The sequence below is a fragment of the Chinchilla lanigera genome, unplaced genomic scaffold (assembly GCF_000276665.1).
Source record: "Chinchilla lanigera isolate Chin_1 unplaced genomic scaffold, ChiLan1.0 scaffold00052, whole genome shotgun sequence".
NCBI classification, from domain to species: domain Eukaryota; kingdom Metazoa; phylum Chordata; class Mammalia; order Rodentia; family Chinchillidae; genus Chinchilla; species Chinchilla lanigera.
The window spans coordinates 16,443,826-16,468,811 of NW_004955453.1; the positions used below are offsets into that span (position 1 = coordinate 16,443,826).

At 44.3% G+C, this 24,986-nt stretch overlaps 1 long non-coding RNA gene across 3 annotated transcripts in view; it reads right to left on the reverse strand.

Moving 5' to 3' along the window:
- Positions 1–12,953, reverse strand: part of LOC102020633 — a 33,226-nt gene extending 20,273 nt beyond the window's left edge. For all 3 annotated transcript variants that reach the window (XR_001236203.1, XR_001236202.1, XR_001236204.1), the window contains exon 1: positions 12,853–12,953. This is a non-coding gene — a long non-coding RNA (uncharacterized LOC102020633). The remainder of the gene's footprint in view (positions 1–12,852) is intronic.
- Positions 12,954–24,986: the final 12,033 nt, after the last annotated feature.

A 24,986-nucleotide genomic window follows, 5' to 3' on the forward strand; every position in this document is an offset into this window, starting at 1 on the left:
GGGCGGAAACCAACATAAGGGATAGCAGGTCCTGCCTCTTTGTCTTTCTCTGTCCCCAGCTGTCCCTGAAGCCAGCTGCACTCAGTCTTCCCTTGGTTTGGTTACAGGAACCAACAAATCCCCCTTCTAGCCTAAGCTGGTTATGGAAATTCTGCCATTTGTGACTAGAACAATCCCGACTACAACTCTGTTCTCTTCTTCAAAAACTGTACAGCTCAATGGAAGAGATGACATGGCAAACAAAGCAAATAGAAGGTCATGCAAGACAGCACTAGACGGGGGATTTTCAATGAATTGATCTCTCTCTCACACACACACTCTCTCTCTCTCTCTCTCTCTCTCTCTCTCTCTCTCTCTCTCTCTCTCTCTCTCTCTCTCTCCACCCCGCTTTCTCCCTCTCCCACCTTCTTTTTCTGGTCACTAAAATAGCTTGAGCCATAGGGATATTTGTATACAGAACTAAAAAAAAATAAAGAAAAATAAATCTTTCCTTAAAAATCTTTTTTTTTTTCCATAGAATTCTTTTAGGAAAATTCCTTAGAAATTTTCTTTTATAGAGCACTCAGTTCAGTCACAGAATACTTTTCAGACTCTTGAAAGAATATTGGGTGACCTGTCACCCCTGAATATTGCAGAGATTCTGTTCCAGCCCATTACAGAGTAGTGAAGCTGATTCAGCTTCTAAAGATCTCCCCCCAAAGAGCATTCCGCAGTGTTCTTCTTCTTGCCCCTTCCCGTGCTTAACCCTACCCTCCCTCCCAGTCCACTGCCCCCCACCCTAGCCCTTCCTGAGCACCTGTTGCTACAACAAAGAGAAGCTCCAAGATGAAGTTTCTGGGCTTGACCAGGTGAGAAACTGAGTCCATTCAGAAAAGATAATGCCATTTGTTGGTTTAGCTCATTTCAATCATCAGGGAAAGCTTTGGGTGGGGAGAAGTATTCACAGAGCTCCGCAGGTATAAAAAGGTGATTATATTTAAATGGAAGACCTGTCACTAAGCAAAACACTCTGTCAGCTGAGACAACTTCAGTGGCTTAAGTGCAGCAGGCAGAGGAGGATTTGTCTGCTGCTCAGACAGCTGCTGTTCTCCTAAGGAGTCAAGTCTTCCTCTGTCCCTCAGGCCACCCAGCACAAGGGCTCTCCTGGTGCTTTGTCAATCCTGCCCTGCATGAATAATTTGGACTGATACTGCCAGGCTCCTGGAAGTCAGGTCTGCACTCACTCCTCAAAGACCCAAAGATCTAAGAACTGTGAACACAGCTTATTTGAATGTTTGAAAACTGAGTTTTAGCTCAATTTTATTTGGCTGGTTTTGTTAGTCTAGAGCAGGGGTCAGCAAATGGTTTAGGTAAAGGGCCAGATGGCAAATACCTTAAGATCTGTGGGACTGAACATTCTCTTTGGGTCTACTCCATCCTGCTATCCTAGTGCAAAAGAAGCCACGGGCATAAACAAATGAGTGTGGCTGCTTCCCAATAAAACTATTTAAATACATACAAACTGGAATTTCATATCATCTTCATGTGCCATGAAATAGTAGTCTTTTGATTTTTTGGTAAACGTCATTCTTATTTTATAGGCTGTATAGAAACTGGAGACTAGAAAGATTTGGCTCAAAGAATATTTTGTCAACTTCTGTTTTACAGTCCTATTCTGGAGAAAAAAAAATTACAAGGGTGATATTACTGTCTGATTTAGTGCTATGTGCGGCCCTAAGTGTAGTAGCTTGATCAATAACTTGAAAACTTTAATAAAATACATCCATGGTCTCAGCCAATGGAAGGTCTCACTACAACCATGAGTTAGGTATTACTATATCAATATCTAGATGGAAAACTGAGGATCACACTTGATATAATCAAGAGTACACCATAGATGGGAGGATCTAAGCTCAAAGGTAGACCTCTTGCCACTACATCTTGGAGAAGTTTAGATGGTTCAATCATTGCACCAAGCATTTATTAGTACCTTGAAAGCAGCAGGTGAGGATGAGCACCTGGGCAAAGGTACAGAGCAGGGAGCATGACCCCTTGGTTGCTCCCTGTTTTCCTCAAGGCCATAGACACACGGGAAATTGATAATCAGTTGTCTCACCAGAAGCAAGACTTGTCTTACCCAACAACATAAAGAAAGACAAGTTCTACAGTGGGATGTGATCACCCAGCCTTGTTACCATAGATCCATAAACCTCTAGAATATGTGAACAGCCAGGAGGTCAATGGGCTTCTCTAGAGATTCAGGGTCAGGCCAAGGCCTTTCTCCAATGCATTTCCATGGTGGAGGAAGCTCCCATCTACATGGACTGCTACCAGGCACTCTTAAGAGAATGCCCTTCCCCTAACATTCTTTCCACCTGTCAATCACTTGAGCATTATGCCAATTTTTAGATAAGCCACTAGACATGGGGTGGGGGAGTCGGTTCTTGTCTCCTCTACGGTACTACACTGTGGGCTCACTTTTGGCCAGTCACTTCCTTCCTCCACATCAGTTTTTATTCTCTAAGATGGGTAGCAATGGCAACATGGGGGAGAGTCAGTGGTGGTGTTTATGTGGTATCTAAAGTGGTGCCTGCAACACAGTAAGATCCCAAGAGTGTCCATTCCATCTCCTAGGTGCAGAGTATTCACCTTTATGTCTTTGTCTGTGCTCTTCTACCAGCCTGGGATTCCTTCCTTTCCTCCATCACCTTTCTGGGACACCTTCTCTGACCTTCCACCTGCTATATATCCATAGACTGAGACAGACACTTCCTTGCAGGACAATGGCTTGGACTGTGCCATCCCAAAAAAGATACATTGAAGTCCTAACCCCTAATACTCAGAACATGACCTTATTTGGAAATAGAGTATTTGCAGAGATAATCAAGTTAAATAAAGTCATTATGCTGGGCCTTACTCCAAAATGAACATGTCCTTATAAAAACAGATGTGTCAAGGGCTGGGGTGAGGTTGAGTCTTAGGGTGCTTTTCTAACATGCAGAAGGCCCGGGGATCAGTCCCCAGTACTACCAGAAAAGAGAGATGCGGGATATGTGGATACAGAGACAGACACATGCAAAGGGAAGATGGTGTGAAGATACATGTGGAGAAGATGGCCATGTGGTTGAGTATCGCGTCTTCTGGCAAACATCCAAAGCAAAAGAACAAGGAAGGATTCTTCCTAAGAGCTGTCAGAGAAAGCATGCACATTCTGACACCTTCACTTTGAACTTCTAGCCTCCAAAAATATGAGACAATGCATTTCCATCGTTTTAAGCCACTCAGTTTTTGGCAGTCCTAGAACATCAACACAGGCAAGTTCTCACGTAGCATTTTCCTATTACACAAAACATCTACTTGCATGTCTGTCTCTGCTAGCTTGCAAGTGTGTCTGTGTATCCCCAGAGTCTATATCTGCTAGGAGGTTACTGACCATTGGTCCTTGAACTAACTGAAATTTCCTTTGTTCTGTGAAAGCATTTGTCTTTGTTGATATGATAATATGACATCTGCAAGAGACCAGGAATAGGCTACGTTTTCTGCAATTAAAGCCTCAATTTGGAAAAGCTCAGGGTCATCCCACAGGATCTACCCCTCCTGAGTGTATAAGTATCTGCATCCAGTTCTGTCTCTCTTCTAACTGGGCAGGCCACCTCCTGGCCACATGGAATGCTCGGTTTCCCTTTCCTGAAATGGAACCCCTCAGCAGATCCTTTTCCCTTGGGGCAGCCAAGAAAAAGTTGGAATGCTCACAAGTAACTTTCATAAAGAGAAAAAAGAAACCAAGGGAAAAGAAAGTAATATATACTGAAGCATAGAAGCAAGCAGGCTACTTGGCCCAGAATTCTATTCCCACATAGCACAAGAGTACAGTGTACTCAGCTTCTAATGCCCATCCTCACTAATAACCTAGGTGTGACCTTAAACCAAGCCGCTCATCCTTCAAAAAACTAAGAGAAAGTTGGGTCCTCTTTGCTGCCAAGTCTGGTGGGTCATGAAGACCCTTCCAGAACCTTCATTATTATTCTCCAAAGGTCACTCTGTAGTGCTGCCTTCAGGATTCTGACTCTTTTCAATATTCTCTAGCCCTTCTGAGTTTTTCCAAGCACTACCCTGGACTTTGCTTTGCTAAGAGAGAAAGCCATCCACCCTTATGTGGCAGGACAGTCCTTGCCTTTCCAATTCTCAGCAGTGGCCTGCTCCAGAAAGCCCCTCTTTCTACCAGCCCTCTTCTCTATCTTCTCCACATGCCTGTCACATGCCCACCAGTAATAAATATATCAAGACTGGATCTGCCTCCAAATGGTCTATTTTCATCCTACGTAAAGGAAATGACCTCATTTATTTATTCAACACATATTTATTACTATTATGGGTTGAATCATATCCCCTCAAAAATGTTGAAGTCCTAGCCTCCAATATTTGTGAATGAGACCTCACTTTAAAATGAGATCTTTGCAGATGATCCAATTAAAATGAGGTCATTAGGATGGGCTTTACTCCAATATGACTGGTGCCTTATAAAAAGGGAAATGTTGGACACAGACCCATCCAAGGGGGAGACAATGTGAAGACACAGGAACAATGACATCTCCAAGCCAAGGAACATCTGATTCTACCAGAAGCGAGGAGGAAGGTCTGGAACACATTTTCCTTCATAGTCTTCAGAAGGAAACAATCCTGCCATCACCTGGGGTTTTTATTTCTGGACTCTAAACTGTGAGGCAACATATTTCCATTGTCTAAAACCACCCACTTTGTGGGGTTCTTTTCATAGCTGTCCTAGGAAACTAATACCAGTACTTACTATGAGCCATGTACCTTCATTCTAAGGTAAAATCCATGTCTTCATGGAGCTCACACTCTAGAAAGGAGCAATGGACAAGAAGCAAAAGAGTAAAGTATGTGGGACATTGAATGACAGTAAGCACCGCAGGGACAACTTAGGCTGAGAAGGGCTTCGGGGAACGTAGGGGAATGGAAAGTGCTGCAATGGAAACCATCCGACCAGGAAAGGACACTCCCAAGAGGTTACATGGGAGCAAAGCCCTGGAAGAGGAATCCAAAGAGATGTCCATGAACTTGTGGTTCAAGCAGAAGAAACAGCACGTGAATTGAATGCCATCTGTATGCCATAGCATTCATCTGGGGCCAAGCAGGACCGGTGGTTTTGAAAGGCCATCACTGTGGGAGGGCCAATTGACTTTCTGCCTCCCAGCCATAATAGCCTCAAATTTAGTGTCAACATTGACTCCCAAAGAGACAATATACAAATCGCGGAGACTGTCATCAACAATGAAAAGTACAAAAGACTCTTCACTGTGAAAAATTCTTTTCAGTAAATCTGTAAGTATCTTCTAAATAGCATGAGTATGCTTTATTTTTGTGTAAGTATGATAAAAATATTAACTCATTTCATTCATGGTTTGAATTGTATCATAATTTCATAACCTTATTTTGTCATTTTTCCCTATTTTTGATCAAGTATCAGAGTCCCCCAAAATGAAAGAAGAGACTCTGACTTCTCTCAAACTCTAAGAGGTCATGAGGGCCAGGGATATAGCTCAGTAGTACAGGGCCTGCCCTGCAAGCATGAGGTCCTGAGTTCAATTCCTGGTACCAAATCCCAGTACAAGAAGAGGTCATGATACCCCAATTTGGCAGTAGGTTGTGGAAACCAAAGAAAAATAAGATGCAGCCCCTGCCCTGGAGAATGCGGGGCCTCAGTAACAGAGGGGCACGTAAACAAATCATTCAACACAAGGCAGTAAATATACTGAGGGGGGCTTATGAGAGGTATTTGGAGGCCTTCTTAACACTCATAAAAAATTATTTTCAGTACCAGAGAATCTAGAGGCAAAACTGCACATGGACTAGTTGTTTCTATGAACAACACAGTAGATTTAAAGCACAACTCATTAGTCAAGCATAAAGAAGAATGAAATCATATCATTTGCGGGAAATTGGATGGAACTTGAGACTATAAAATTAAGTCAAGTAAATCACACACAGAAAGGTAAATATCCCATAGTTTCTCTTATATGAGAAATCTAAGTATAAGTAAAGGAAAGAGTAAAATAGAAAAGATAGGAAACAGAAGGCAGACTTTTGGAGATAAGGAGGAAGATCAGAGAAGGCAAGGGAGGATACAGTGATTGAAATGATCAGGATATGTTACATACATACCAACTCCACAAAATAAATATAACTGTTGTGTACTGTAAGCATATAGTAATGAAACTAAATTAAAATGAGATAAATAAAGCACAAATCAATCCCTTCCAGACTCCCTTCCTTCTGGATGACAGGCTTTCCTCACCTATGACACTTTGGGGTCACCCTTTTAAAATGAATTCAGAAATCTTCAGCCAAAGGAAGATGCAAAGTATGAAAAGCATTCCCATCTAACATATCAGAGCTCTTTCTCCAGTGTTTTCAGGTGTGTTCTTGGCTGTCTCCTGAAAGCAACACTCAGATTTGACCAACCTCCCCTTGACCAGCCATCTTCCTTTCACTCTGCACAGTGGCTCTTCCTTTCACTGCCAAAATCCTACAGCCTCTGCTTCCTCACCTGCTTCCCCCTACGCTGACTTTCCCTTGCTTTCTGTTCTTGTCACTGGAGGGCTGAGGAAACCCTAGGCACAGTCTAGGCACCATGGACTTTTTGATTCAGTGCTAGGTCTTCTTGCCCTGGTTGTTGTCTGTGGCCCATGGATCAGGTCCTCATCTGAAATGTTTCACCTTTACCTTTCCAGATGAAATAATTCCCTGAATGCAGCTCTTCTGCCCCAGACTATTATGGTTGTTACATAAAATGTTCCCCCCAAAGGCTTAATGTGTTGAAGCCTTGGTTGCCAGGTGGACTTTGGAAACAATTGGATCATGAGGTTTCTAACTTCATCCATGGATTCATCCACTGATGGGACTACAATATGATGGCATTATTGTAGGGTAAGGGAGACAGGAAATGGGGCCTAGTTGAAGGAAGTGGATCATGGGAGCCTGACCTTGGAGATTCCATCTGGACCTTGGCCTCTTCCTACCCCTGCTTCTGGCCACATGAGGTGAGCTGCTCTGCTCTACCACATGTTTGCTCACCAGGATTCTGCCTCACCAGACACTCAGAAGCAACTGACCATGTGACCATAAGATGCAGATCACGTGACCATGAGCAGACACTTCTGAGAAACTGTGAACCAAATTAAACTTTCCCTCATTTAAGCTGTGTATGTCAGGTGTTTTGTCATAATGATGCAAAGTTGACTAACACACAAGCCATTCTCACTGACCCCTTCTCTAGCTTCCCTTCCTCCATTTTCTCCTTAAATATGAGCATTCCCTAGAATCCAGTCACTTCTCAAGCTACCACCCTTTATCCTTTGCAAATGGAACTCATTCCAATGGCTTTAACTCTCTATTTTAGAGCAAGTGCTGCACCCCCTTTCTGGTCAGATAACTCAAGTATCTGCTGATTTTTTTTGCTATTTATATCACTACGCCTTTAAATTCAACAACTCTCAACATGAACACAATTTCTTACTCTGCAAATCTCATTCTTGACTCCCGTCCAAGGTAACAAAATTCCTTTGTTATCCTGACCTAAAACTTTGTAAGAATATTTGACCCATCTCCTCTTCTCATATTTGACTGACTGATTTTTTTCTTTGAAATTTCTCTTTTGCTTCCCATACTTAGTGTCATTGCCACAGAGCTCTCTCCCTAGGACTATACAAATGTCATCACATACATCTCCTTTCTCCTTCATGGGACCTTAGTATGGTGAGACTTCTTCCTTCCCCCTCTGTTTACTCTGCTTCTATTATGCTTGGTTCTTAGCCCAAACTTCCTCAGGGCTATAAAATCTCTTATTATAAAATCTGCAACCTGTTGTCAGAGATCAAAGCCCCATGTTCCTCTCCAGGATCTATCACAGTTGAAATTTTACAATACTTGCTTAATGAATTAATTGCCATCTACCTCCTTTAACTATCACCTCTAGGAAGTTGAAATTATGTCTGGTTTTCTCTTCATTGTATTCTCCACCTCTAACACAGTATCTCACACAGTAGAAGCTCAGTAAATAATTGTTTTGAATAAATGCTTTTTACCATATCACTCTCTGCAAATGACCATATTTTACAAATATGCTCACAATAATATTTCTACTCCAATGTGCTATTCTTCCATCAAGAGGTGGTCTCTACTTCATATCCCCTTAAATTTAGACAAGACTTTGTGACTACTCTGATGAACAGAATCAATAGATAGTATAACACAAGACTTCCAAAGCTCTATTAGAAAAAGTATTACAGTTTCCTATCTGTCTTGGGGTTGTGTGCCCTTGGAACCCAGTTGCCATGTTATGAGGAAGCCCAAGCTTCATGGGAAGACCAAGGGTGTCGATCCTGGTAGATAGTTAAACCTAAGGACTCAACCAAATGCCAGCATCCCATGTAGACATGAGTAGACAAACTTCCAAGTGGGTCCAGCCACAGCCATTGAGTCACCACCAGCTTTCAAGTCTTCTAACTGAGATCCCAGACACTGCAGAACACAACAAACTTCTGCTATACCTGCTTAAGATCCCTGACATACAGAATTTGTGAACTTGACAAACGGTTGTTTTATGCTACAGGATTTTAGGATAGTTTCATGCAATGCAAGCACTGCCTCATTTACACTCGTGGTACTCCTTTCAGCCTCTAGGACCCAGGCTCACATCCTTGGCTTGGCCTTTGAGATCCTCCAAGATCTGGTTGTAACCTCTTTTTGCCCAAGTAGCGCCCTCTGGAGGAAACTTCTGCTCCTGCCCTGCTGGTCTAAGTGTTTCTCAGCATCCTCTCTACCTTTGTCCTTTTCTGTCTTCAGTGTTGCCCATAATGAAGCAGCCTCACCAAATTCTCTTCAGCACTCATGACTTGGCTGTCTGCACTCCTTCTCCAAAGCTTCAAGGAGTCTCCCAGAGAAATAGCGTTCTCAATCTGCTTATCTAGAATCTAGAACTTCTATTGTCTAACTCTATAATTTTCTTCCTTCATGTGTGCATGTGTGTGTGTTTGAGCAAGCACGTGTGCGTGTGGGTGAGTGCATGCACAAGAGAGCAAACCTATGGTTTCTTGCATGCTGTGCAAGCACTCTAGCACTGAGCCACATACCCAGGCCCCCTATCTATCATTTTCTAAATGGAAAATCAGGATCTGTGGTTTTTTAAAAAAATTTAAATGATCTATGCTTTATTTTCATGAAAAATGTTATAAAGAAATTAAAGCTGAAACAGCTTTAGTTGTATCCTGAACTAACAGCCTTCACTGCAAAGTACAAGCTTTAAAACTCCACAGAGTAAGTACTGTGATCCCATTTTCCAGATGAGGGAATTTAAGAAAGATTACGCAGACAGCCTACAGTCATACACTCGCTCAGTAATTGGTGGAACTGCAATTCAAATCTGAATCTCCCAAGTAGGGTCTTCCTCACTGACTTATCTGATAATCAAGCACTTACTATCTTGTACTATGTTTTCATATTCCTCGTTTTCTTTTTATAAGTCAATTTTTCACTACAAAAAATAATCTATGCATATAAGAATTAAAAAAATGATAAGGAATGTCAAAAAGGTGATATTGATGTAGGTCTCTCTCCAAATCAAGATTCCATTCATTTCTCTTTTTGGGAAGCAACCATATTTACAGATCTTTTATATGTTTCCAGAAATCCTATGTGCACATATAAGCATCCCTTTACTATACAAATGGAGCATACTATTTACAAAAATTTTTCTTTGCATGAATATCTCTTGACAAGCGCTCCATGTTGACGTACGTAAAGTTCTCTGTATTCTTCCTCTTGGCCGTGTAATAGTCCATGGCAACACTGTATCGAAGCTTACTTAAGAAGCTTTTGGCTTAAAGAGCTTGTTGTATCCAGAAGCTAGAGAAAGACAGAAAAGAGGGGACTGAATGGAAAACTACTGTAAAATGAGAAGGGACAAGGTGAGAGGAGCAAGGCTGAAGAAGGAAGTGCCTGATTCCCAGGTATACTGCAAAGAAAGAGAAACCTGCCTGAGGAAGTGAAAACAGAGGAGGTTCTGAATACACTGTACAAAACTGGGGCCATGCAGTAGGGGGAGAGAGCCACCGAGCCATGGCTGGGGGCGGGATGAAAATTTGCTTCTAACCTCTTTCCCGATGACTTCATCATCACCCCTTATGCTCTCTCCTCTTTTGCCAACCCCACCATTGAAAAAGAAGTACCTCACCCAAAAGAAAACAAACATGTTACTATTTATTCATGCAGGGAGGCCCACTGGACACAATAGACAGCAGCACCAGCCTCATTAACTGAAATGGGGTAGGTGTAATTTAAACCGCCTCAGGAAAATATAATCTGCCACCCAAAAAATATTCCCACCGTTTAGACCGCAGGGAAATCAGACCAGCCTCCCTCCCAGGTTCCCAAGCTGGGACTCAGGGCAGCAAGACAAGAGAAGGTCAGTTTCCCGCCAGCAGTCTCCTCCCTCCCCTCCCAGCTCTGTGCACCCCCTGGGCCCCCCACACCCCTCTGAGCTTGTTAACTGACATATCAGAGCTGCTCCCTTTGTAGGCTGAATTGTTTAGCTAATTCGCCCATGGAAAATGGTTTGGTTCAGATTCCAAGCCGAGGCAACCAGACACCCACTGCAAATCCCAGCATGGGGATTGTATCTCTTTCGCCACCTCCAGACACATAAACTGCATCCCTCCTCCCCACTTAGCTTTCGTCTAAGCCCAGAAAGGAGTTCCGGGATGTTCCAAGTTGAACCCTCCAAAGCTAAGAGATAGGGAAGGGCACTGGCCTCTCCCTTTAAACATGAACCCTGAGAGTCACAGGTGAGCACAATAGAAGAATGCTCTGTAGCTACCTTTGCCTAACCTGGGCCAAAGGACACATCTGCCCAGATTCTGTAGATTTCCCTTGCCACAACCAACGGGCTCTGAATTACACCCACCCTAGTTCACATCTCCACTGTGCACTAGTTTTGCAAGTTTGGGTAAACTGCTTAATCAATTTTTGCCTTCATCTCCTAATCTATAAAATGGAAGAAATGATCCCTTCTACAAAAGAGAGCACCCACCTGAAGTACTCCGCACCCAGTGGGTGCTCTAGCAGTATGAATTTGTTCCATCCTCTATAGAACATCTTTATCCACTTACTCCAGCCTCAGTCCAGTTCTCCTTTCTAAGACCCAATGTAAAAATGGGTGACTTCCTGCAAGGGGTGATTGGTAGGTACCAGACAGGACCCCCACCTGTTCCAAACTGTCCCCAACAGCCCCGTGCCAACTGTCTGAAACACATCACTTGTGAGTCATTCTTCTAGGGCTTTAAGGATGTGTTAGCTGCAGTGGCTGATGCCTTAGTCCCTCTGGTTTGCAGAAAGGGGCAGGAAACTGAGCTGATCATCAGAAGATTTAGCTCTCCCTTGCTGTGAGGCTGCCAATGGCCCAAGACCTCACAGTCCACCCTCAAGAGCAGACCACACTGTGACCCACATTCTCTCCTTGGCAGGGACAAAGAAGAACCATGGGTTGACATTTCATATGCATCTTTGCGCCCTTCTTCCCAGAAGGGGCTGGTCCCAGGTCCTTGACCTTGCCTGCACACTCCAGTTACCAGCCGTCTCATCACCTCCACACCGCTCTCTGAATCTCTCCACGCTCCCCTTGGGCCTCTTGAGCTGCCCATCAGTCAACACTGTCACTCCTGCTCTGTGCAAATGACTGTACCCAGAGCCGTCCAGGCACTGCAGCCACTCTGGCCAGGGTAGATGGTATCCTGGGAAATGATCTCATGAGCCCTCCCCACTGCAGTATTTTTAGGCACTGCTTCCCTCCTCCTCCCTTCCACACACTCCCAGTGCAGTCCTGAGCTCTCTGGGATCTCTAAAGGTGCTGCCACTCGTAATGTTTTCCAAAAGCTCAAGGGGTAGAAACTCTAATTAGCTCTCAAAACATTTGACCCCTCATCCTCAGGATGGACCCCCTTCATTTCTACCCTGCTTCTTTTCCCAAAAGAAGGACTGACTTTGCTGGCAGACATCTAGGACTTTCCTTTGGCTACCTCGTGGCAAGCAGTCCCACTCCGCGGCTCTGCCCCACCTTTGCGTAGCTGTGCTTGTGGTTTCCTTTGTTGCTAATCTAGATCCAAGTCACGTAGCCTGGAATGCTGGAAGGAGGCCTCCTCCTGTGGAAGGAGAGACCCAGACGCTCTCTGAAGAGCTCAAGTCAGTTACATCCTCAAAGCAGCAGCAGCCATAGTGACCAGGGTGTGAGACTCAGGGTGATGGGAGTTCTCTGTGTGTCACCACCACTGTGCCTGTCTTTTTGAAGTTATCCGGCAGCCCTCATTTCTCTGTATAGTCCTGGGTATTTTTTGGCCCCAAAGATCTTTACCAGCAACTCACAAAGGCGCCCTCAAGCCTCCAAGCAAGCACCTCTCAGCTCTCTGAGAAACGACGCTGAAGCCATTAGACACTGAGCCACCTGCTCCCCTGCACACTCTGCCCCAGCATGTCCAAGTGCCCACAGTAAATTGGGCTCTGAGCAAACCGGCTTTAGTGCACAGCTAGTCACTCAGTGAATGCTAAAATTTAAGAAACCCTCAGAAGCTGGAACAAGGAGGAATACAGAGATGGCTTGGAGGTCAGATGATCCTGTCTTCCTCCCACAACTTCCCCAAATTCCAAGAGCCAGGGAGCAAGGAGAGTATATAGCTTACAAACATGGAGAACTGTGCTAGACAAACAGCAAGCACTCAACAAATACTGTTGCTTCCTCATGGTGATAAATGCTACTGACACCCAAGACAGGCTGGAGTGGAGGGAGGCAGAGCCTCTTACCTGGGCCCTTCACAGTCAGGTAGAACTTGAATCTGTGGAAAGCGAGGGCCAGCCCCTGCTGAGTTCAGGGATCAGCACCAAGCACCACTCAGATTTGTGTGTCTTCCCTGTAATGCTCTCCTTGCCCAGAACAGCCTCTGCCCGCCCTACCCTGCCCACTGCCCACACCCACTGTCACTCTGCAGATCAAAGGCCCCACAGGGAGCAGTCCCCAATGCTAGATCCAAAGGGCTCTCTCGCACCTCTGAGTGCCCTCTCCAAGCACTTTGCCCAGAGCTCCGGGAGGACTCTTATCTCCCAGCCTGTTTGGCAGCCATCAGGAACATAGCTGCTCCCTGCAGCATTTGCAAAGGCAGAGGCACCCTGGCAGGGAGCCAAGGCACAACTGTGGGACAGTGGCCTTGAGACGGTGGCTGCAAGGTGGCAGCTTCAGAGAAGATGCTCCAGAGGACAGATCTGTGCTGCACACATGAGACACTCTTCGGGGTTCTAAAACCTGCTGGGGAGAAGCGAGGGGGACTGGGTAGAGTTTCCAAGATAAATAAGTCAGAGCAGAGAAACGGGTGGCACTGTGTGACCCCATTTTCCCACAGTCTGGTGTACTGGTTGTGTGGATGTGTTTGAGGTTCCCTGCAGAACTATGTGCTGTTTTACAAATTCTGGTTAGGGTCAGGTCAGAGTGAATTTTATCACTTCCAACAGAAATGGTGGGCAAAGCCCAGTCCAAAATAAGAAGCCTTTCCTCTGAGAATGTATAGGACATTGAAATAAAAAAGGCAAACAGAAGCAGGGCATAGTGTCACACACCTGTGACCCCAACATTCCAGGATGCTGAGGCAGGAGGATCACAAGTTCAAGGCCAGGCTGGGCAACTTAGCAAGATCTTGTCTCGAAATAAAAATTGAAATGTGCTAGTAGAAGAATCAAGCTATATCATGCACAGGTACAAATTCTCTATGATGAATGTGATCATTATGTATGTCTTAAATGTACCAATAAAATTAATTTTAAAAAATAAAACAAAATGAGATGGAGTGTAGACCATTGTTAGAGTGCTTGCATAGCATGTGCAAGGCCCTGGGTTCAACCCTCAGTACTAAACGGTGGGGGGCAAACAAAGCTACACACAAATGGCCAAGGCAGGTTACCACACAAGGTGGGCTGCTGAGCTCCCACACCCAGCTGCCTACCTCAAGACTTAGCTCTGCTGCTCACTTCAGGGCTATTGTGTCCCCATGCTTCAGTTTCCCTATCTAAAAACTGAGTGTGATAGTGTCTACCTTATAATACTATTATATTTATTAGATGAATATATGTTTGCATGTGTGTGTAGAATTACAATATGTTTGCATCATTGCTTTTGTCATTATTATTCAGAAAAATTTCCAAAATAAAAAAGCTACAAGTAGAATGAGAATATCAGTGTGAGGCCCAAGAAAGAACTGAGCAGGAAGAGTGAAAAAGAATGACTTATGGAATGTAGGAAAATTCCCAAGATACAATCTTAAGAAAGAACAAGGAGAAACCATTTAAGGAAAATACATAAAATACGAACAGTTAAATACAATATTTCTACAAGGAATATTTGTAAAATTGGCAACAGGAACAATGGAATAGGACAAGCAGAAAGAAAAAGTTTGCTTGTCACAACTGGACCTTTTATATTACATAAAATTTTGCCATATGTACAATTTTTTTTTTTTTAAGAAATAGGAAGCTGGGGATGTAGCTCAGTGGTAGAGTGGTTGCCTAGTATACTCAAAGTCCTGAGTTCAATCACCAGGACCAAAATAAATAAGTAAGTAAACAGGTAGAAGTGTGGATAAATGGGTGGATGGAGGATAGATGGATGGATGGATGGCTAGGTGGATGCTGTAATGGTTGATACATTCTGTCAACTTGAAAAGTTTAGAAGCTTGACTAAGTCACTCAGCAGTTCTACATCTCTGGGTATAGAGGATATATCCTGGGGCGGCTGTTTACTCCGGGATGTTGTAATGCTTGATTCTTAGAAGTTTAAGTGACTCAGCATGGGGCCAAGAGGAGGGCACGGAGATGGTGTCAGTGTTACACTCACCCTAGAACTAGTAGCCTGCTTACAATATAAGGGAGGCAAAGAGGCTTGCTCTCCCCTCCTTTTTGCTCTTGTTGCTTTTGCTGTCTTCCACTGCCTTGAAATGTTGCTCCTCACCATGCCACCTTGCTTAGAGCCAGCTGTTTACATACTGAAACTGCCACAAACTGTGAGCTAAATAAACCTTTCCTCCTTTAACTTTGGGAGTCAGGTGTTCTGGCCCAGCAATGAGAGAAAAGTAACTAAGACAGATACATATATGCAAGCAGCACAAATTGATGGACAGGTAGATGAATAAGCAGATGGATGGATATACAGATGAGTAAGTGGGTGAATGGATAGGTGAATGATGGATGAATGGTGGATGAATGGATGAATGGTAGATGAATGGATGGATGGTGGATGGATGGAGAGCAGATGAGAAACAATCTAACGTAACTGCTTAAATCCATTAGGGTAGTTGATTTTGGTGTGTCACGCCATAGAATGAGAAGGTGCATCAACGTTGATTTTAGCACCAGGAATGGGCAGATATTTCTCTCCGCTTAGAAAATTAAAATAATGTGAATGATCAAAAGTTTACACTGGAAACTGTTAGAAACCATTTATGCAATCAGTCCAACTCCTTCCTCACCCTTCCATATCAGAACATTTATAAAGAGGAAAATGGCAAGGGAAGATGCTCCAGTCACCTGTGAAGATGGAGAAGGTAGGATAGAGGATGGAATGAGGACAAAGTATAGAAAGCAGGCCAAGTACAGAGAGAATATCTTAGAAATTCTCAAGTGCGGGCTCCCTTTAGCTCCATTTCTGGTCATTCCATCATTGTGACAAACATTGGAGTACAAATGTCCCCAGTGAAGCATCTTTCATGGGGCTTAAATCCCAAACTCAGTTCTAAAGGGAAAAAAATCTCAAGTGGTCAAGACAAGCTTTTGATTCCCTCCATGTCAGAGTGCATGGCCTCCCACAGGGGGTCTGTTTTAACCCCAGTGTACGAAGAGATCTCTTTCTTTGATTATCCAGCCAGCAAAGTGGTTGAGCTGTGCTTGGGGGTTGTGGTCTGGACACATCAGAGTCACTCTCCCCTCGGTGAGCTGTTCCACGGAGGGATGTACTTGGGGACAAACAGAGAAGCTACAAGTCGTGGCAGATTGACAGCACACGTTTCACACATGTTACTTTAACTTGCTCACTCTTTCCCTTTTTCAATCACATATATTTGAATCCAGGTTATTTAATGTGGCTCCATTTCCATGAGTGCATATTCCTAACAACTAAAATAAAACTTCCTACAGATGCTGGTGGGGGATCCAGAACTATTCTTTTCCCTGGAAGAAAGAAGTGTAGAAAAGAAGTTGTTATTAGCATTTGCCACATACGTGAGTTTCTCCCCCTGGAGATCAGCACCCAGCAGAGATAACTGATGAGGAAGTGTCTTTTGTTGCTAATTAGACTAAATAAAATAAGCAGATACTGCATTGACCATTTAGACTACAAGAACTTCAAGGAATTGCCCAGAGTTGTCTCAAAGCCAGTAATTTTCATCCAGAAGCCTGGAGGAGAACAGGAGGCATAAACAGATGGAAAGCACAAAAGAAGCATGAACTAAGCACCTACAAAGTGTCAGGCCGGGTCCTGGGATCTGGGCAGAACCACAGAAGAGTGAAAGGCAGGTTCACCAGCTTCAAGGAGCAAACTGTCTAACTGAAGCAGAACAGAGGAGGACAGGAGCTGGCTCCGAACCCAGTGCAGCGACAGAAGTTCCAGGCGGAGGGAGTGAGGGGTCTCCTGGGAGGAGAGCCCAGGGAGTGACGTTTGGTTCAGCTCGACTTGGCTCCTTAACAGCACCTACATCCTGGACACACCGTGGGTGCCTCTGCAAAGCCATTTCTATGCTGAGTAAGGAAACCGGACCCCGAATATCTGCCCTCTGAGCTTCCCTGGTCACAGTTCTCCACTTTGCCTCAGGCCCACATCCCCACCCCCACCCCCGTCCTCCAGCTTGGTCAAAAGTTAGAGCTTAGGTGCCGCTGGCCCTTGTTCTGTTGTCCACCTTGGCGAAAGCTCCTGAGAGCACCTCGCCTAGTGGCCTCTAGGGTTCTCCCTTACTTCAGGCCCCATAGTCCTTGGTCTTGACTCTTACACCCAGCAGGATGGAATGTGAACACCTCCAAGCTGGTCCTCAAGATGGAGAAGAAGCTCAGAGAATGCAGAAGAGCTATAGAGAAATGGCTTTCCAGGTGAGGGGACTCGGACAGCTGGAGAGGGATCATGGTGTTTGGGTGAAGAGCTGGGCTGGATGGCACATGAGGTAGACGGCAGGAACCGTGGGCAGATGGAACTTGAGATCTGAGTGTTGTCTTCACGAAGGTAGTACAACAGCTCTGTCCATCAAAGCTGCTTAAATAAACCACTCATTTTTCTGTGCAAATCTCTCCTCACTCAACTCTGCATGCACATTTCTGCCATATACACCCTCAAAGTTCCCTCAACACTGCTCTCACCAAGTCACCTAGAAACGTCGGGGTCTCCCTGCTTGCAGAGCTCAGCGCCCATCTTGGACGTAGGGCCTTCTCATCGGTGCCCTCTGCCCTACGTATCATTCTCCTGCAGGACTTCCTTTCCAGCCAGTGAAGCTGGTCGATGTCCCCGCTGTGCAAGGCCACTCCTGCCCTCAGTTTTGAGGGTCTTATTCCTGGCAAGACCTCAAGCTGCTGCTCCAAACTCATCCCACGCATTCTGTACGGCCCAGACACAACCCACTCTAGTTAGCTGGGCTATCCCGTGCTGCTCTCTGACCACCACTACCATGCAAGTTGCACTTACCCTCCTTTTTCTTTTTTGGCAACAGCTTTATTGAAATTTAATTCACAGACCGTACAATTTCCCCACATACGAGGCACTTTTCAGTGGTTTTTAGCATATTTGCAGTTGTGCAACCATTATCACAATCAACTTGAGGGCATTCCATCACCCCCCAAAAAGCCCCAAACCATCACCCCCAACTTCTCCATGCCTTCCCAACTCTCCAGTCCCAGTCAATCACTACTCTACTTTGTGTCTCCTACGTTTGCCTATTCTGGACCTCCCACACAATGGAGTCATAGAGTGTTTTTTACAGCTGGATTTCTTCACTCCACACAATGTTTTCAAAGTTCAGCTGTGTTGTAGCATAGGCCAGCATTTCATCCCTTTTTGTTGCCAAGTAATATTCCATTGTAAGGCTAGACCACATTATATTTATCTATTCATCATTTGATGACCAATGGGATTGCTTTCTTTTCATTCTATGAATAATTCTGCTATAAACTTTCATGTGTAAGTCTTTGTGTGGACATATGTTTTCTGCTCTGTAGGGGTGGAATTGCTGGGTCTTATGGTAAATTTATGTTTTGCCTTCCAACAGATTATTTTCCACAGATACTGCATCATTTTATATTCCCAGCACCAGTGTAGGAGGGTATCTGGTTTATCTACATCCTCACCAATATTTACAGTTGTTATTATCTGACTTTTTATTACAGCCATCATCATGATGGTTAAAACTGCAATTTAACTTCCATTTCTCTGATGACTGATGATGTTAAGCGTCTGTCCTGAGCTTATTGGCCTTTCTAAACCTTCTTTTGGGAAATACATATTCAGATTCCTTTTTGGGTTTTCTTGGGGGAAGTGTTCTTCGTTTTTTTTTAAATTTTGTTTTGTTTGTCATGCTGGAGATTGAACCCAGGATCTTCTTACTGAATTCTACTATCAGACTTTTTTGGAAGGGATGGGAAAACAGGGTCTTGCTAAATTGCTAAGAAGCCCAAGCTGGGCTTAAACTTACAGTCCTCCTGCTTCAGCCCCCAGAATGCTGGGCCTTTTCTTTGATTGAGTTATTACTGAGCTATAAGAATCCCTTATGTGTTCTGGATGAAAAATATGATTTTCAAAATATTTCCTCCCCTGGTTCAAGTTATCTTTTCACTTTCTTGATGCTGTCCTTTGAAACACAAAAGTTTTTTTCATTTTAATGAAATTCAATTCATCTATTCTTAACACCTAACTCTTGAGTATGTGTTTGGCGTATTTTATCTTCTTGTCCCAAGCACATTGATGAAGAGGGTTCACGAGCTATGTTCTCCATATTAAAAGGTAAAATCAGAAGAAAGCCAACAAGCTAAATGAAATGAGAATAAAAGAAGCAGCACTTGCCCGAAGAGAAGAACAGGGGTCTCGAGGGAGACAGATCTGGGTCCCAACTTTCCTACTTGCTGTGAACTGTACGACTTTGGGCAAGTCACTTTTTGTCTCTAAACCTCAATATAATAACAAATAAATAATAAAATGGGAGTAATGGGTGGATGGTAATATAATAATACCTCCTTTAAAGTTATTTGGGCAGGAATAAACAAGATTATGCCTACAGAGGCTTAGCACTTTGCAACAGTTAAAATAATCACAGTTGGTAATTGTTTTTTTTGTAGTTGTTTTGGGCTGGTTTTTTTGCCTTAAATGGTAAACACCAGTTATTTCATGAATTATGGCCAAGGGAGCTTTTAATTTTAAAGATTTGGAATATAGAGCACCATCCTTAGAGATTCTAATTGCAAATATCCCACAACATGGATTCTGCATAATATATCATTAGCTCATCGGTCATGAAAAAGAGGAGAAACTGTCATTCTATTAGTTACCCTCTTGGTTTTTCAGAGCAGAAGGGGAGAAACAGCTTGCCCAGAGTCTCCAAAGACTGAGAAGGGGAATCTCAAGCCCTTTTCCAGTTTCCAAAGTGGAGTGATTGAAATGGGTATTTCATGGGATACAGCTTCAGGGCACAAGAATATTTCCCAGGCTAGGTTACGAATCCGGCAGAATATGGAAATCCAATAGTAGTTTTGTTGTTTTAAAAATCTAATCTGATGTTCAGCGAAACAAGCAGGTAAAGCAGTGCCCGGTCTGCACCAGCCCCACCTCCTTCCCTCCATCAAAGTCAGAAGGCATTTATTAATAGGCAAGTACACCTGACACCGCACTGGGTTCTGCTGGAGAATGCCTCACTGCTGGAGAACGCCTCCCTCCCTGACCTCTGGGGACGGACAGGCTGGAGCGAAGTCTGGCTGAGCAGCCTCAAGACAGCCGGAAGGATAGCAGCACCAGAGGGAGGAGGAGGAAGCAGAGGGCAGGCAGCGAGGACTGGACAGCGGGGACCACCTGGTAAAAGTTCAGTCTCCCAGGCTGCACAGAGTGGGGGCAAGTTTGTAATTCATCAGTGTCCGGTTTCCCTATTTCTTTTAATGTTAATCATTTGTTGATTTAAATGCAGCTTCGCATCTACATCAAAAGTGTTCCAAGCTTGAGTTCAGGTTGAGCCTGACTTCCGGGAGAGAAAATGTAGCAAATGTTCAAATCTCTTCATTGATTCTTAGGCACTGATGGTTGGCTGGACGGCGTGAGTGCATTAGCTTTCCCCAGAGTTGCTTAAACAAAAGGACACCCCCCTCATTCCCATCCACCCCACTCCCAGGTCTGCAAATTGTACTTCTCTGCTACAGACGGCACCACTGAATACTAGGGTTATAGGCAGGTCCAGTGTGGATTCATTGAGAGTTAGAACAAATACAAAGGCAACTCCCCTTTACAGAGGACCTAGAGGTCTTCCTGTAGGAGGTGTTGGTTTGCCAGAAGTAACATGCATGTGGGCATGCTTCTCAAAAGAGAAAACTGACTTCCTAGTGTCTTCCAATAATTAGGGCTGAGAATTCTTTTTCTTGGTCCTTTTTATTCTATTCCTCTACACATTTTCTAGATTTATAGCTCTTTTCTGGCCAGGGAGAGGTCATAATTCTTCTCAAAGCTTCCCATCCTCACTTCTCCAGCCTCTGTAGTTCCAAAGTTTCCCTAGGAGAAAGCCCTGCAACTCAGAAACCAGAAAGTGAGGGATCTGAAACCCCCAAAGCAATCCTGGAGAAGTAAGGGCTGCTGTGAGCCCAGGGGACGCCTGCTCCCCTCCCCCAAAGCCCCGGCGCCTCTTCTCCCCGGGCCGGGCCCCCCAGCCTCGCTCCTCACGGCCTGGGGGACTAAAACAAACAGTCCTTTGGAAATTCAGTGAAAGGAAAGGGCTGAGTCAGGCCTTCTGTTTAAATAGTCCCCACCTGTTCTCTGGCCCTAGCCTCCCCCTGCCCACCCTGAGCTTCCCCCGCTTCCCTTTCTCTTTTCTTTCCTTTTCCCCTTTGTTGCTCATTTTCAAAAGGGCACAGTTGACAGCCCTTGCCTCGAGCAAAGCCAAGCCCCGGAGCCAGCCAGGAGCGCCGCGTGCTGCTGACCAGCTCCCTGCGTCCCTCCTCCGCCCCTGACCCGGGCTCCCACCCCCAGGATGCACGTGGCTGGGTCTGGCCCACAGGGCACAAGGAGGGAGGAAGGCAGGAAAGAGACCTCACCCGCCGGCCCTCTCCCCCTGGGCTGCTAGGCCTCAAGCTGTGTGACACTGCGAAGGAGAGAGGACGTGATAGAGGACAAAGAGCAGGCCAGGTGGAGCCTCACACAGGCGGTGCCCCTCCCCGGGGCCCCATAAACTAGATGCTATGTGCAAAAATAACTTCTTGGCATTGGAGGAAACGAATTCCTTGCTCATATTCAAAACGGAGGCAAAACAATGTATCCAATGTGGCGCAGGTTAAGTTAGAGAACCCCCCCTCCATACACTAACTGAAGCGTTTTAGACCTCCCTTACCGCACAAAACCGGCTCGCCAAGTCCATTGCTGGCCCAACGAAGTCAGCAGCCTGGGTTTTTTTCCTTTTTTCTTTCTTTCTTTTTTAATTACAGTTTCTATTTTGAGAAAATTGTAGATTTACATACAATTGTAAGAAAAAAAAAACAATGATAGTAATTAACAGTGGTTGTTATATTACATATTGTTATCATCAACAGAAGTTGCTCAGATTACCTGATGTAAGAATGCAAAGCCGGGCCTTGGTGGCACAAGCCTGTAATCCCAGCACTTGGGAGGCTGAGGCAGGAGGATCGTTGTGAGTTCAAGGCTAGCCTGGGCTCCAAAGTGAGCTCAAGGCCAGCCTGAACTGCATAGAGGGACCCTGTCTCAAAAACAAACAAACAAACAAACAAACAAAAGAATGCAAGACTGATCAAACTATTAAAGGAAATAAAAAATAATTTAAAAAAAAACATATTAGAAACAATACAGAGCTTCACTAAACAAGATGGTAGGAATTCACCAGTGGTTGTTATATTACACGTTGTTGTCTTCAAATTAGTTCCTTGTATTATTTTTATTGTTTTTGCTTTGTTTTGTTTTTGTCTATGTTGTTGTTATTTTGTTGGTTTTTTATTCTCTTTAAAATAAACTCTCCAAAAATTTAAAAAAAAAAAAAAAACATAATAATACTGAGAGATCACCTATTGCTGTTTACCTAGTTTCCCCATGCTGACATCTCACAAAGCTAATGCAGCACAAAGGTCACTGATGTTTATACTCCAGCTATGAACATTTTCATCATAAAGATTCTCCTGGTACCAGCATGTAGCCACACTGATGTCCCTCCCACCTGACCCCTTCTTAGCCCCTGGCACCCGTAATCTGCCTCTATTTCTATAATCTTATTATTTCAAGAATTTTGTGTATGTTAGGCATTGCAGTGCATGCCTTGATCCCACAAGCCTGGAAGCTGAGGAAAGAGAATCAAATGCTCAGGTCGCATCTGGGCAACTTAACAAGGCCCTGTCTCAAAATAGAAAGAAAGAAAGGAAGGAAGGAAGGAAGGGCTGGGGATGTAGCTGAGTATGAAGGCCCTGGGTTCAATTCCCAGTTCAATTCCCACCTCCACCGCCACCAAAACAAGATTCTAGAAATGGAATCGTACAGTATAGAACCTTTAGAGATGATCATTTTTCATTCAGCATAATCCTCCAGCGATTGGTCCAAGTAGCTGCATGTATCAATAGTTTATTCCTTTTGGTGACTAAGTGGTAGTTCATCACATGGATGGACCAGAGTTTGTGGGGTGTTCACCAGCTAAAGGACATCTGGGTTGTCTTGAATACCTCCACACATTGAGCTGAATTGTTAACAATACAAACACACCCCATTAGAAAGTGGAGCAGGAGCAAAGCCAAATATAGTAGACAACATGATATCTGCCCACCAGGCACAAAGATGGCTACAATATGTCATGTTATATGGCAAAGAGGAATGAAGAGGGAAGATGGAATTAACGTGACTAATCAACCAGCCTTGAGCTGGGAGAGTTCCTTAGATTATCTCAGGAGGTGAACTGCATTCACAAGCTCTTTAAAGGTCAAAGAAATCAGGCTTGGTGGCACATGCCTGTAATCCCAGCACTGAGAGGGGCTGAAACAGGAGGATCTACATGAGTTTGAGGCCAGCCTGGGCTACAAGGTGAGTTCAAGGCCAGCCTGAACTGCATAGGGAAGTCCTGTCTCAAAAAGAAGAAAAAAAAGTAGGAGACGGAAGAGTCAGAAAGCAATGTGACTTTGGAAGAAAGTTCCCAAAACACTGAGTGTTGCTGATTTTAAAGATGAAGGAAAGAGACCATGAACGAAGGAATGCAGGCAGCTTCTAGAAGCTGAAGGAAACAGATTCTCCTCCTGCACCTGCAGAAAGGAACATATTTGTGCTCTAGTGCAGCTGTACTTATGTCAGAAAATAAATTCATGTTTTGATCACCAAGTTTGTCATGATTTGTTATAGTAGCAAATGAAAAACTAATATGCCAAGTGGCCTTTCTGTGGGTTTCAGCTTACCAGCTTAATGCCTCTGCTCTGATACAGCACATTCAAGGGGCTGGGGATTTAGCTCAGCAGCACAGCGCTTGCCTGGCAAGCGCAAAGTTGTGAGTTTGATTCCCGGTACCGGAAAAAAAACCAAAAACCTAAAAAAAAAAAAAAAAAAAAAAAAGCTTGATACAGCACATTCTGAGAGCTTGCCACTGTGAACAGAGCACAGGGGCTTTGCCAGAACACCTGGCTGGGGACCTCAGTCTTTGTATGTCTCATACTTCCTGGTCTGGGCTCCCTACTCCTGGACCAGCCACTGCTTCTGCCCCCTCCTTTATGTCCTTGGCCTCTCTGGGCCTTGTCCCAGCCCTCCCCCAGTACCTTCAGCACTGAGGACTCTGGGAGTCTCAATCCAGCAAAACCAGATCTCAGCCAGCCTCCCCATTCAAAAGCCTGAGATGAAGTTTGGAGATTCAGAACACGGCTGTCCTCCTGGATTCAGCCCCTAGTTCAGTGACAGCAAACAAATAGCCCACTGCAGCATGCGTGCTATAGGTTTGCCACCACTGCTCTAGTTCATAGAAATATATGTGCCCTGCCTTTTACAGCCAACCACTGCTCTGCAAACTGAGGCAATTGGTAGCTCTTTAGCATATTAATAAATTAAGCTTTTTTCATCCTGAAAATGGCCCTAGAGAGTGGGGAGAGCCTGTGTGGATGAAGGAGATCCAGAAAAATAGTCAACATGATGCTGTCACGAGGAAGCAAAAGTGAGATAACAATTCTGTAAATGAGGAATTCTCCATGAAAAGTGAATCAGAATCCACTAAGGAATTCTTTCAGCATACCACTCTGAGCAACCACATTTTATTCCTTCCAAGTCATCTTAATTCTATGAGGAACATTACCTAAAGAGTTTATGTCATCCTGAGAAAATCAAGGTACTACCCAGCAGTATGCCAACACGTACCCTCGAAACACTCCTCACTAACAGACATGCACACTTCTAATCTGAGCCATTGTTTTATCAAGAGTTAGGCTTTGGCATGAAGCCAAAACTAAGAAGCTGGTCTAAGCTTCAAGACTCCTCTAATTAGTGGCTTCTCCCCAATTGAATCTCTCCTCTCACCTGAATGTGGCATTCCTCACCCTGGTCTATTTTCTCATTTTATGCATACAGCTGGGAAAGAAGAATGGATGGATTGTCACATGCCCGATGATTTCCAGAGATACGACCAAAAAATAAATTCCACTGACCATGAGACCTCTGACACGCACACAAATACCTCATGCACTCATTCAACAAATATTTGTTCTGC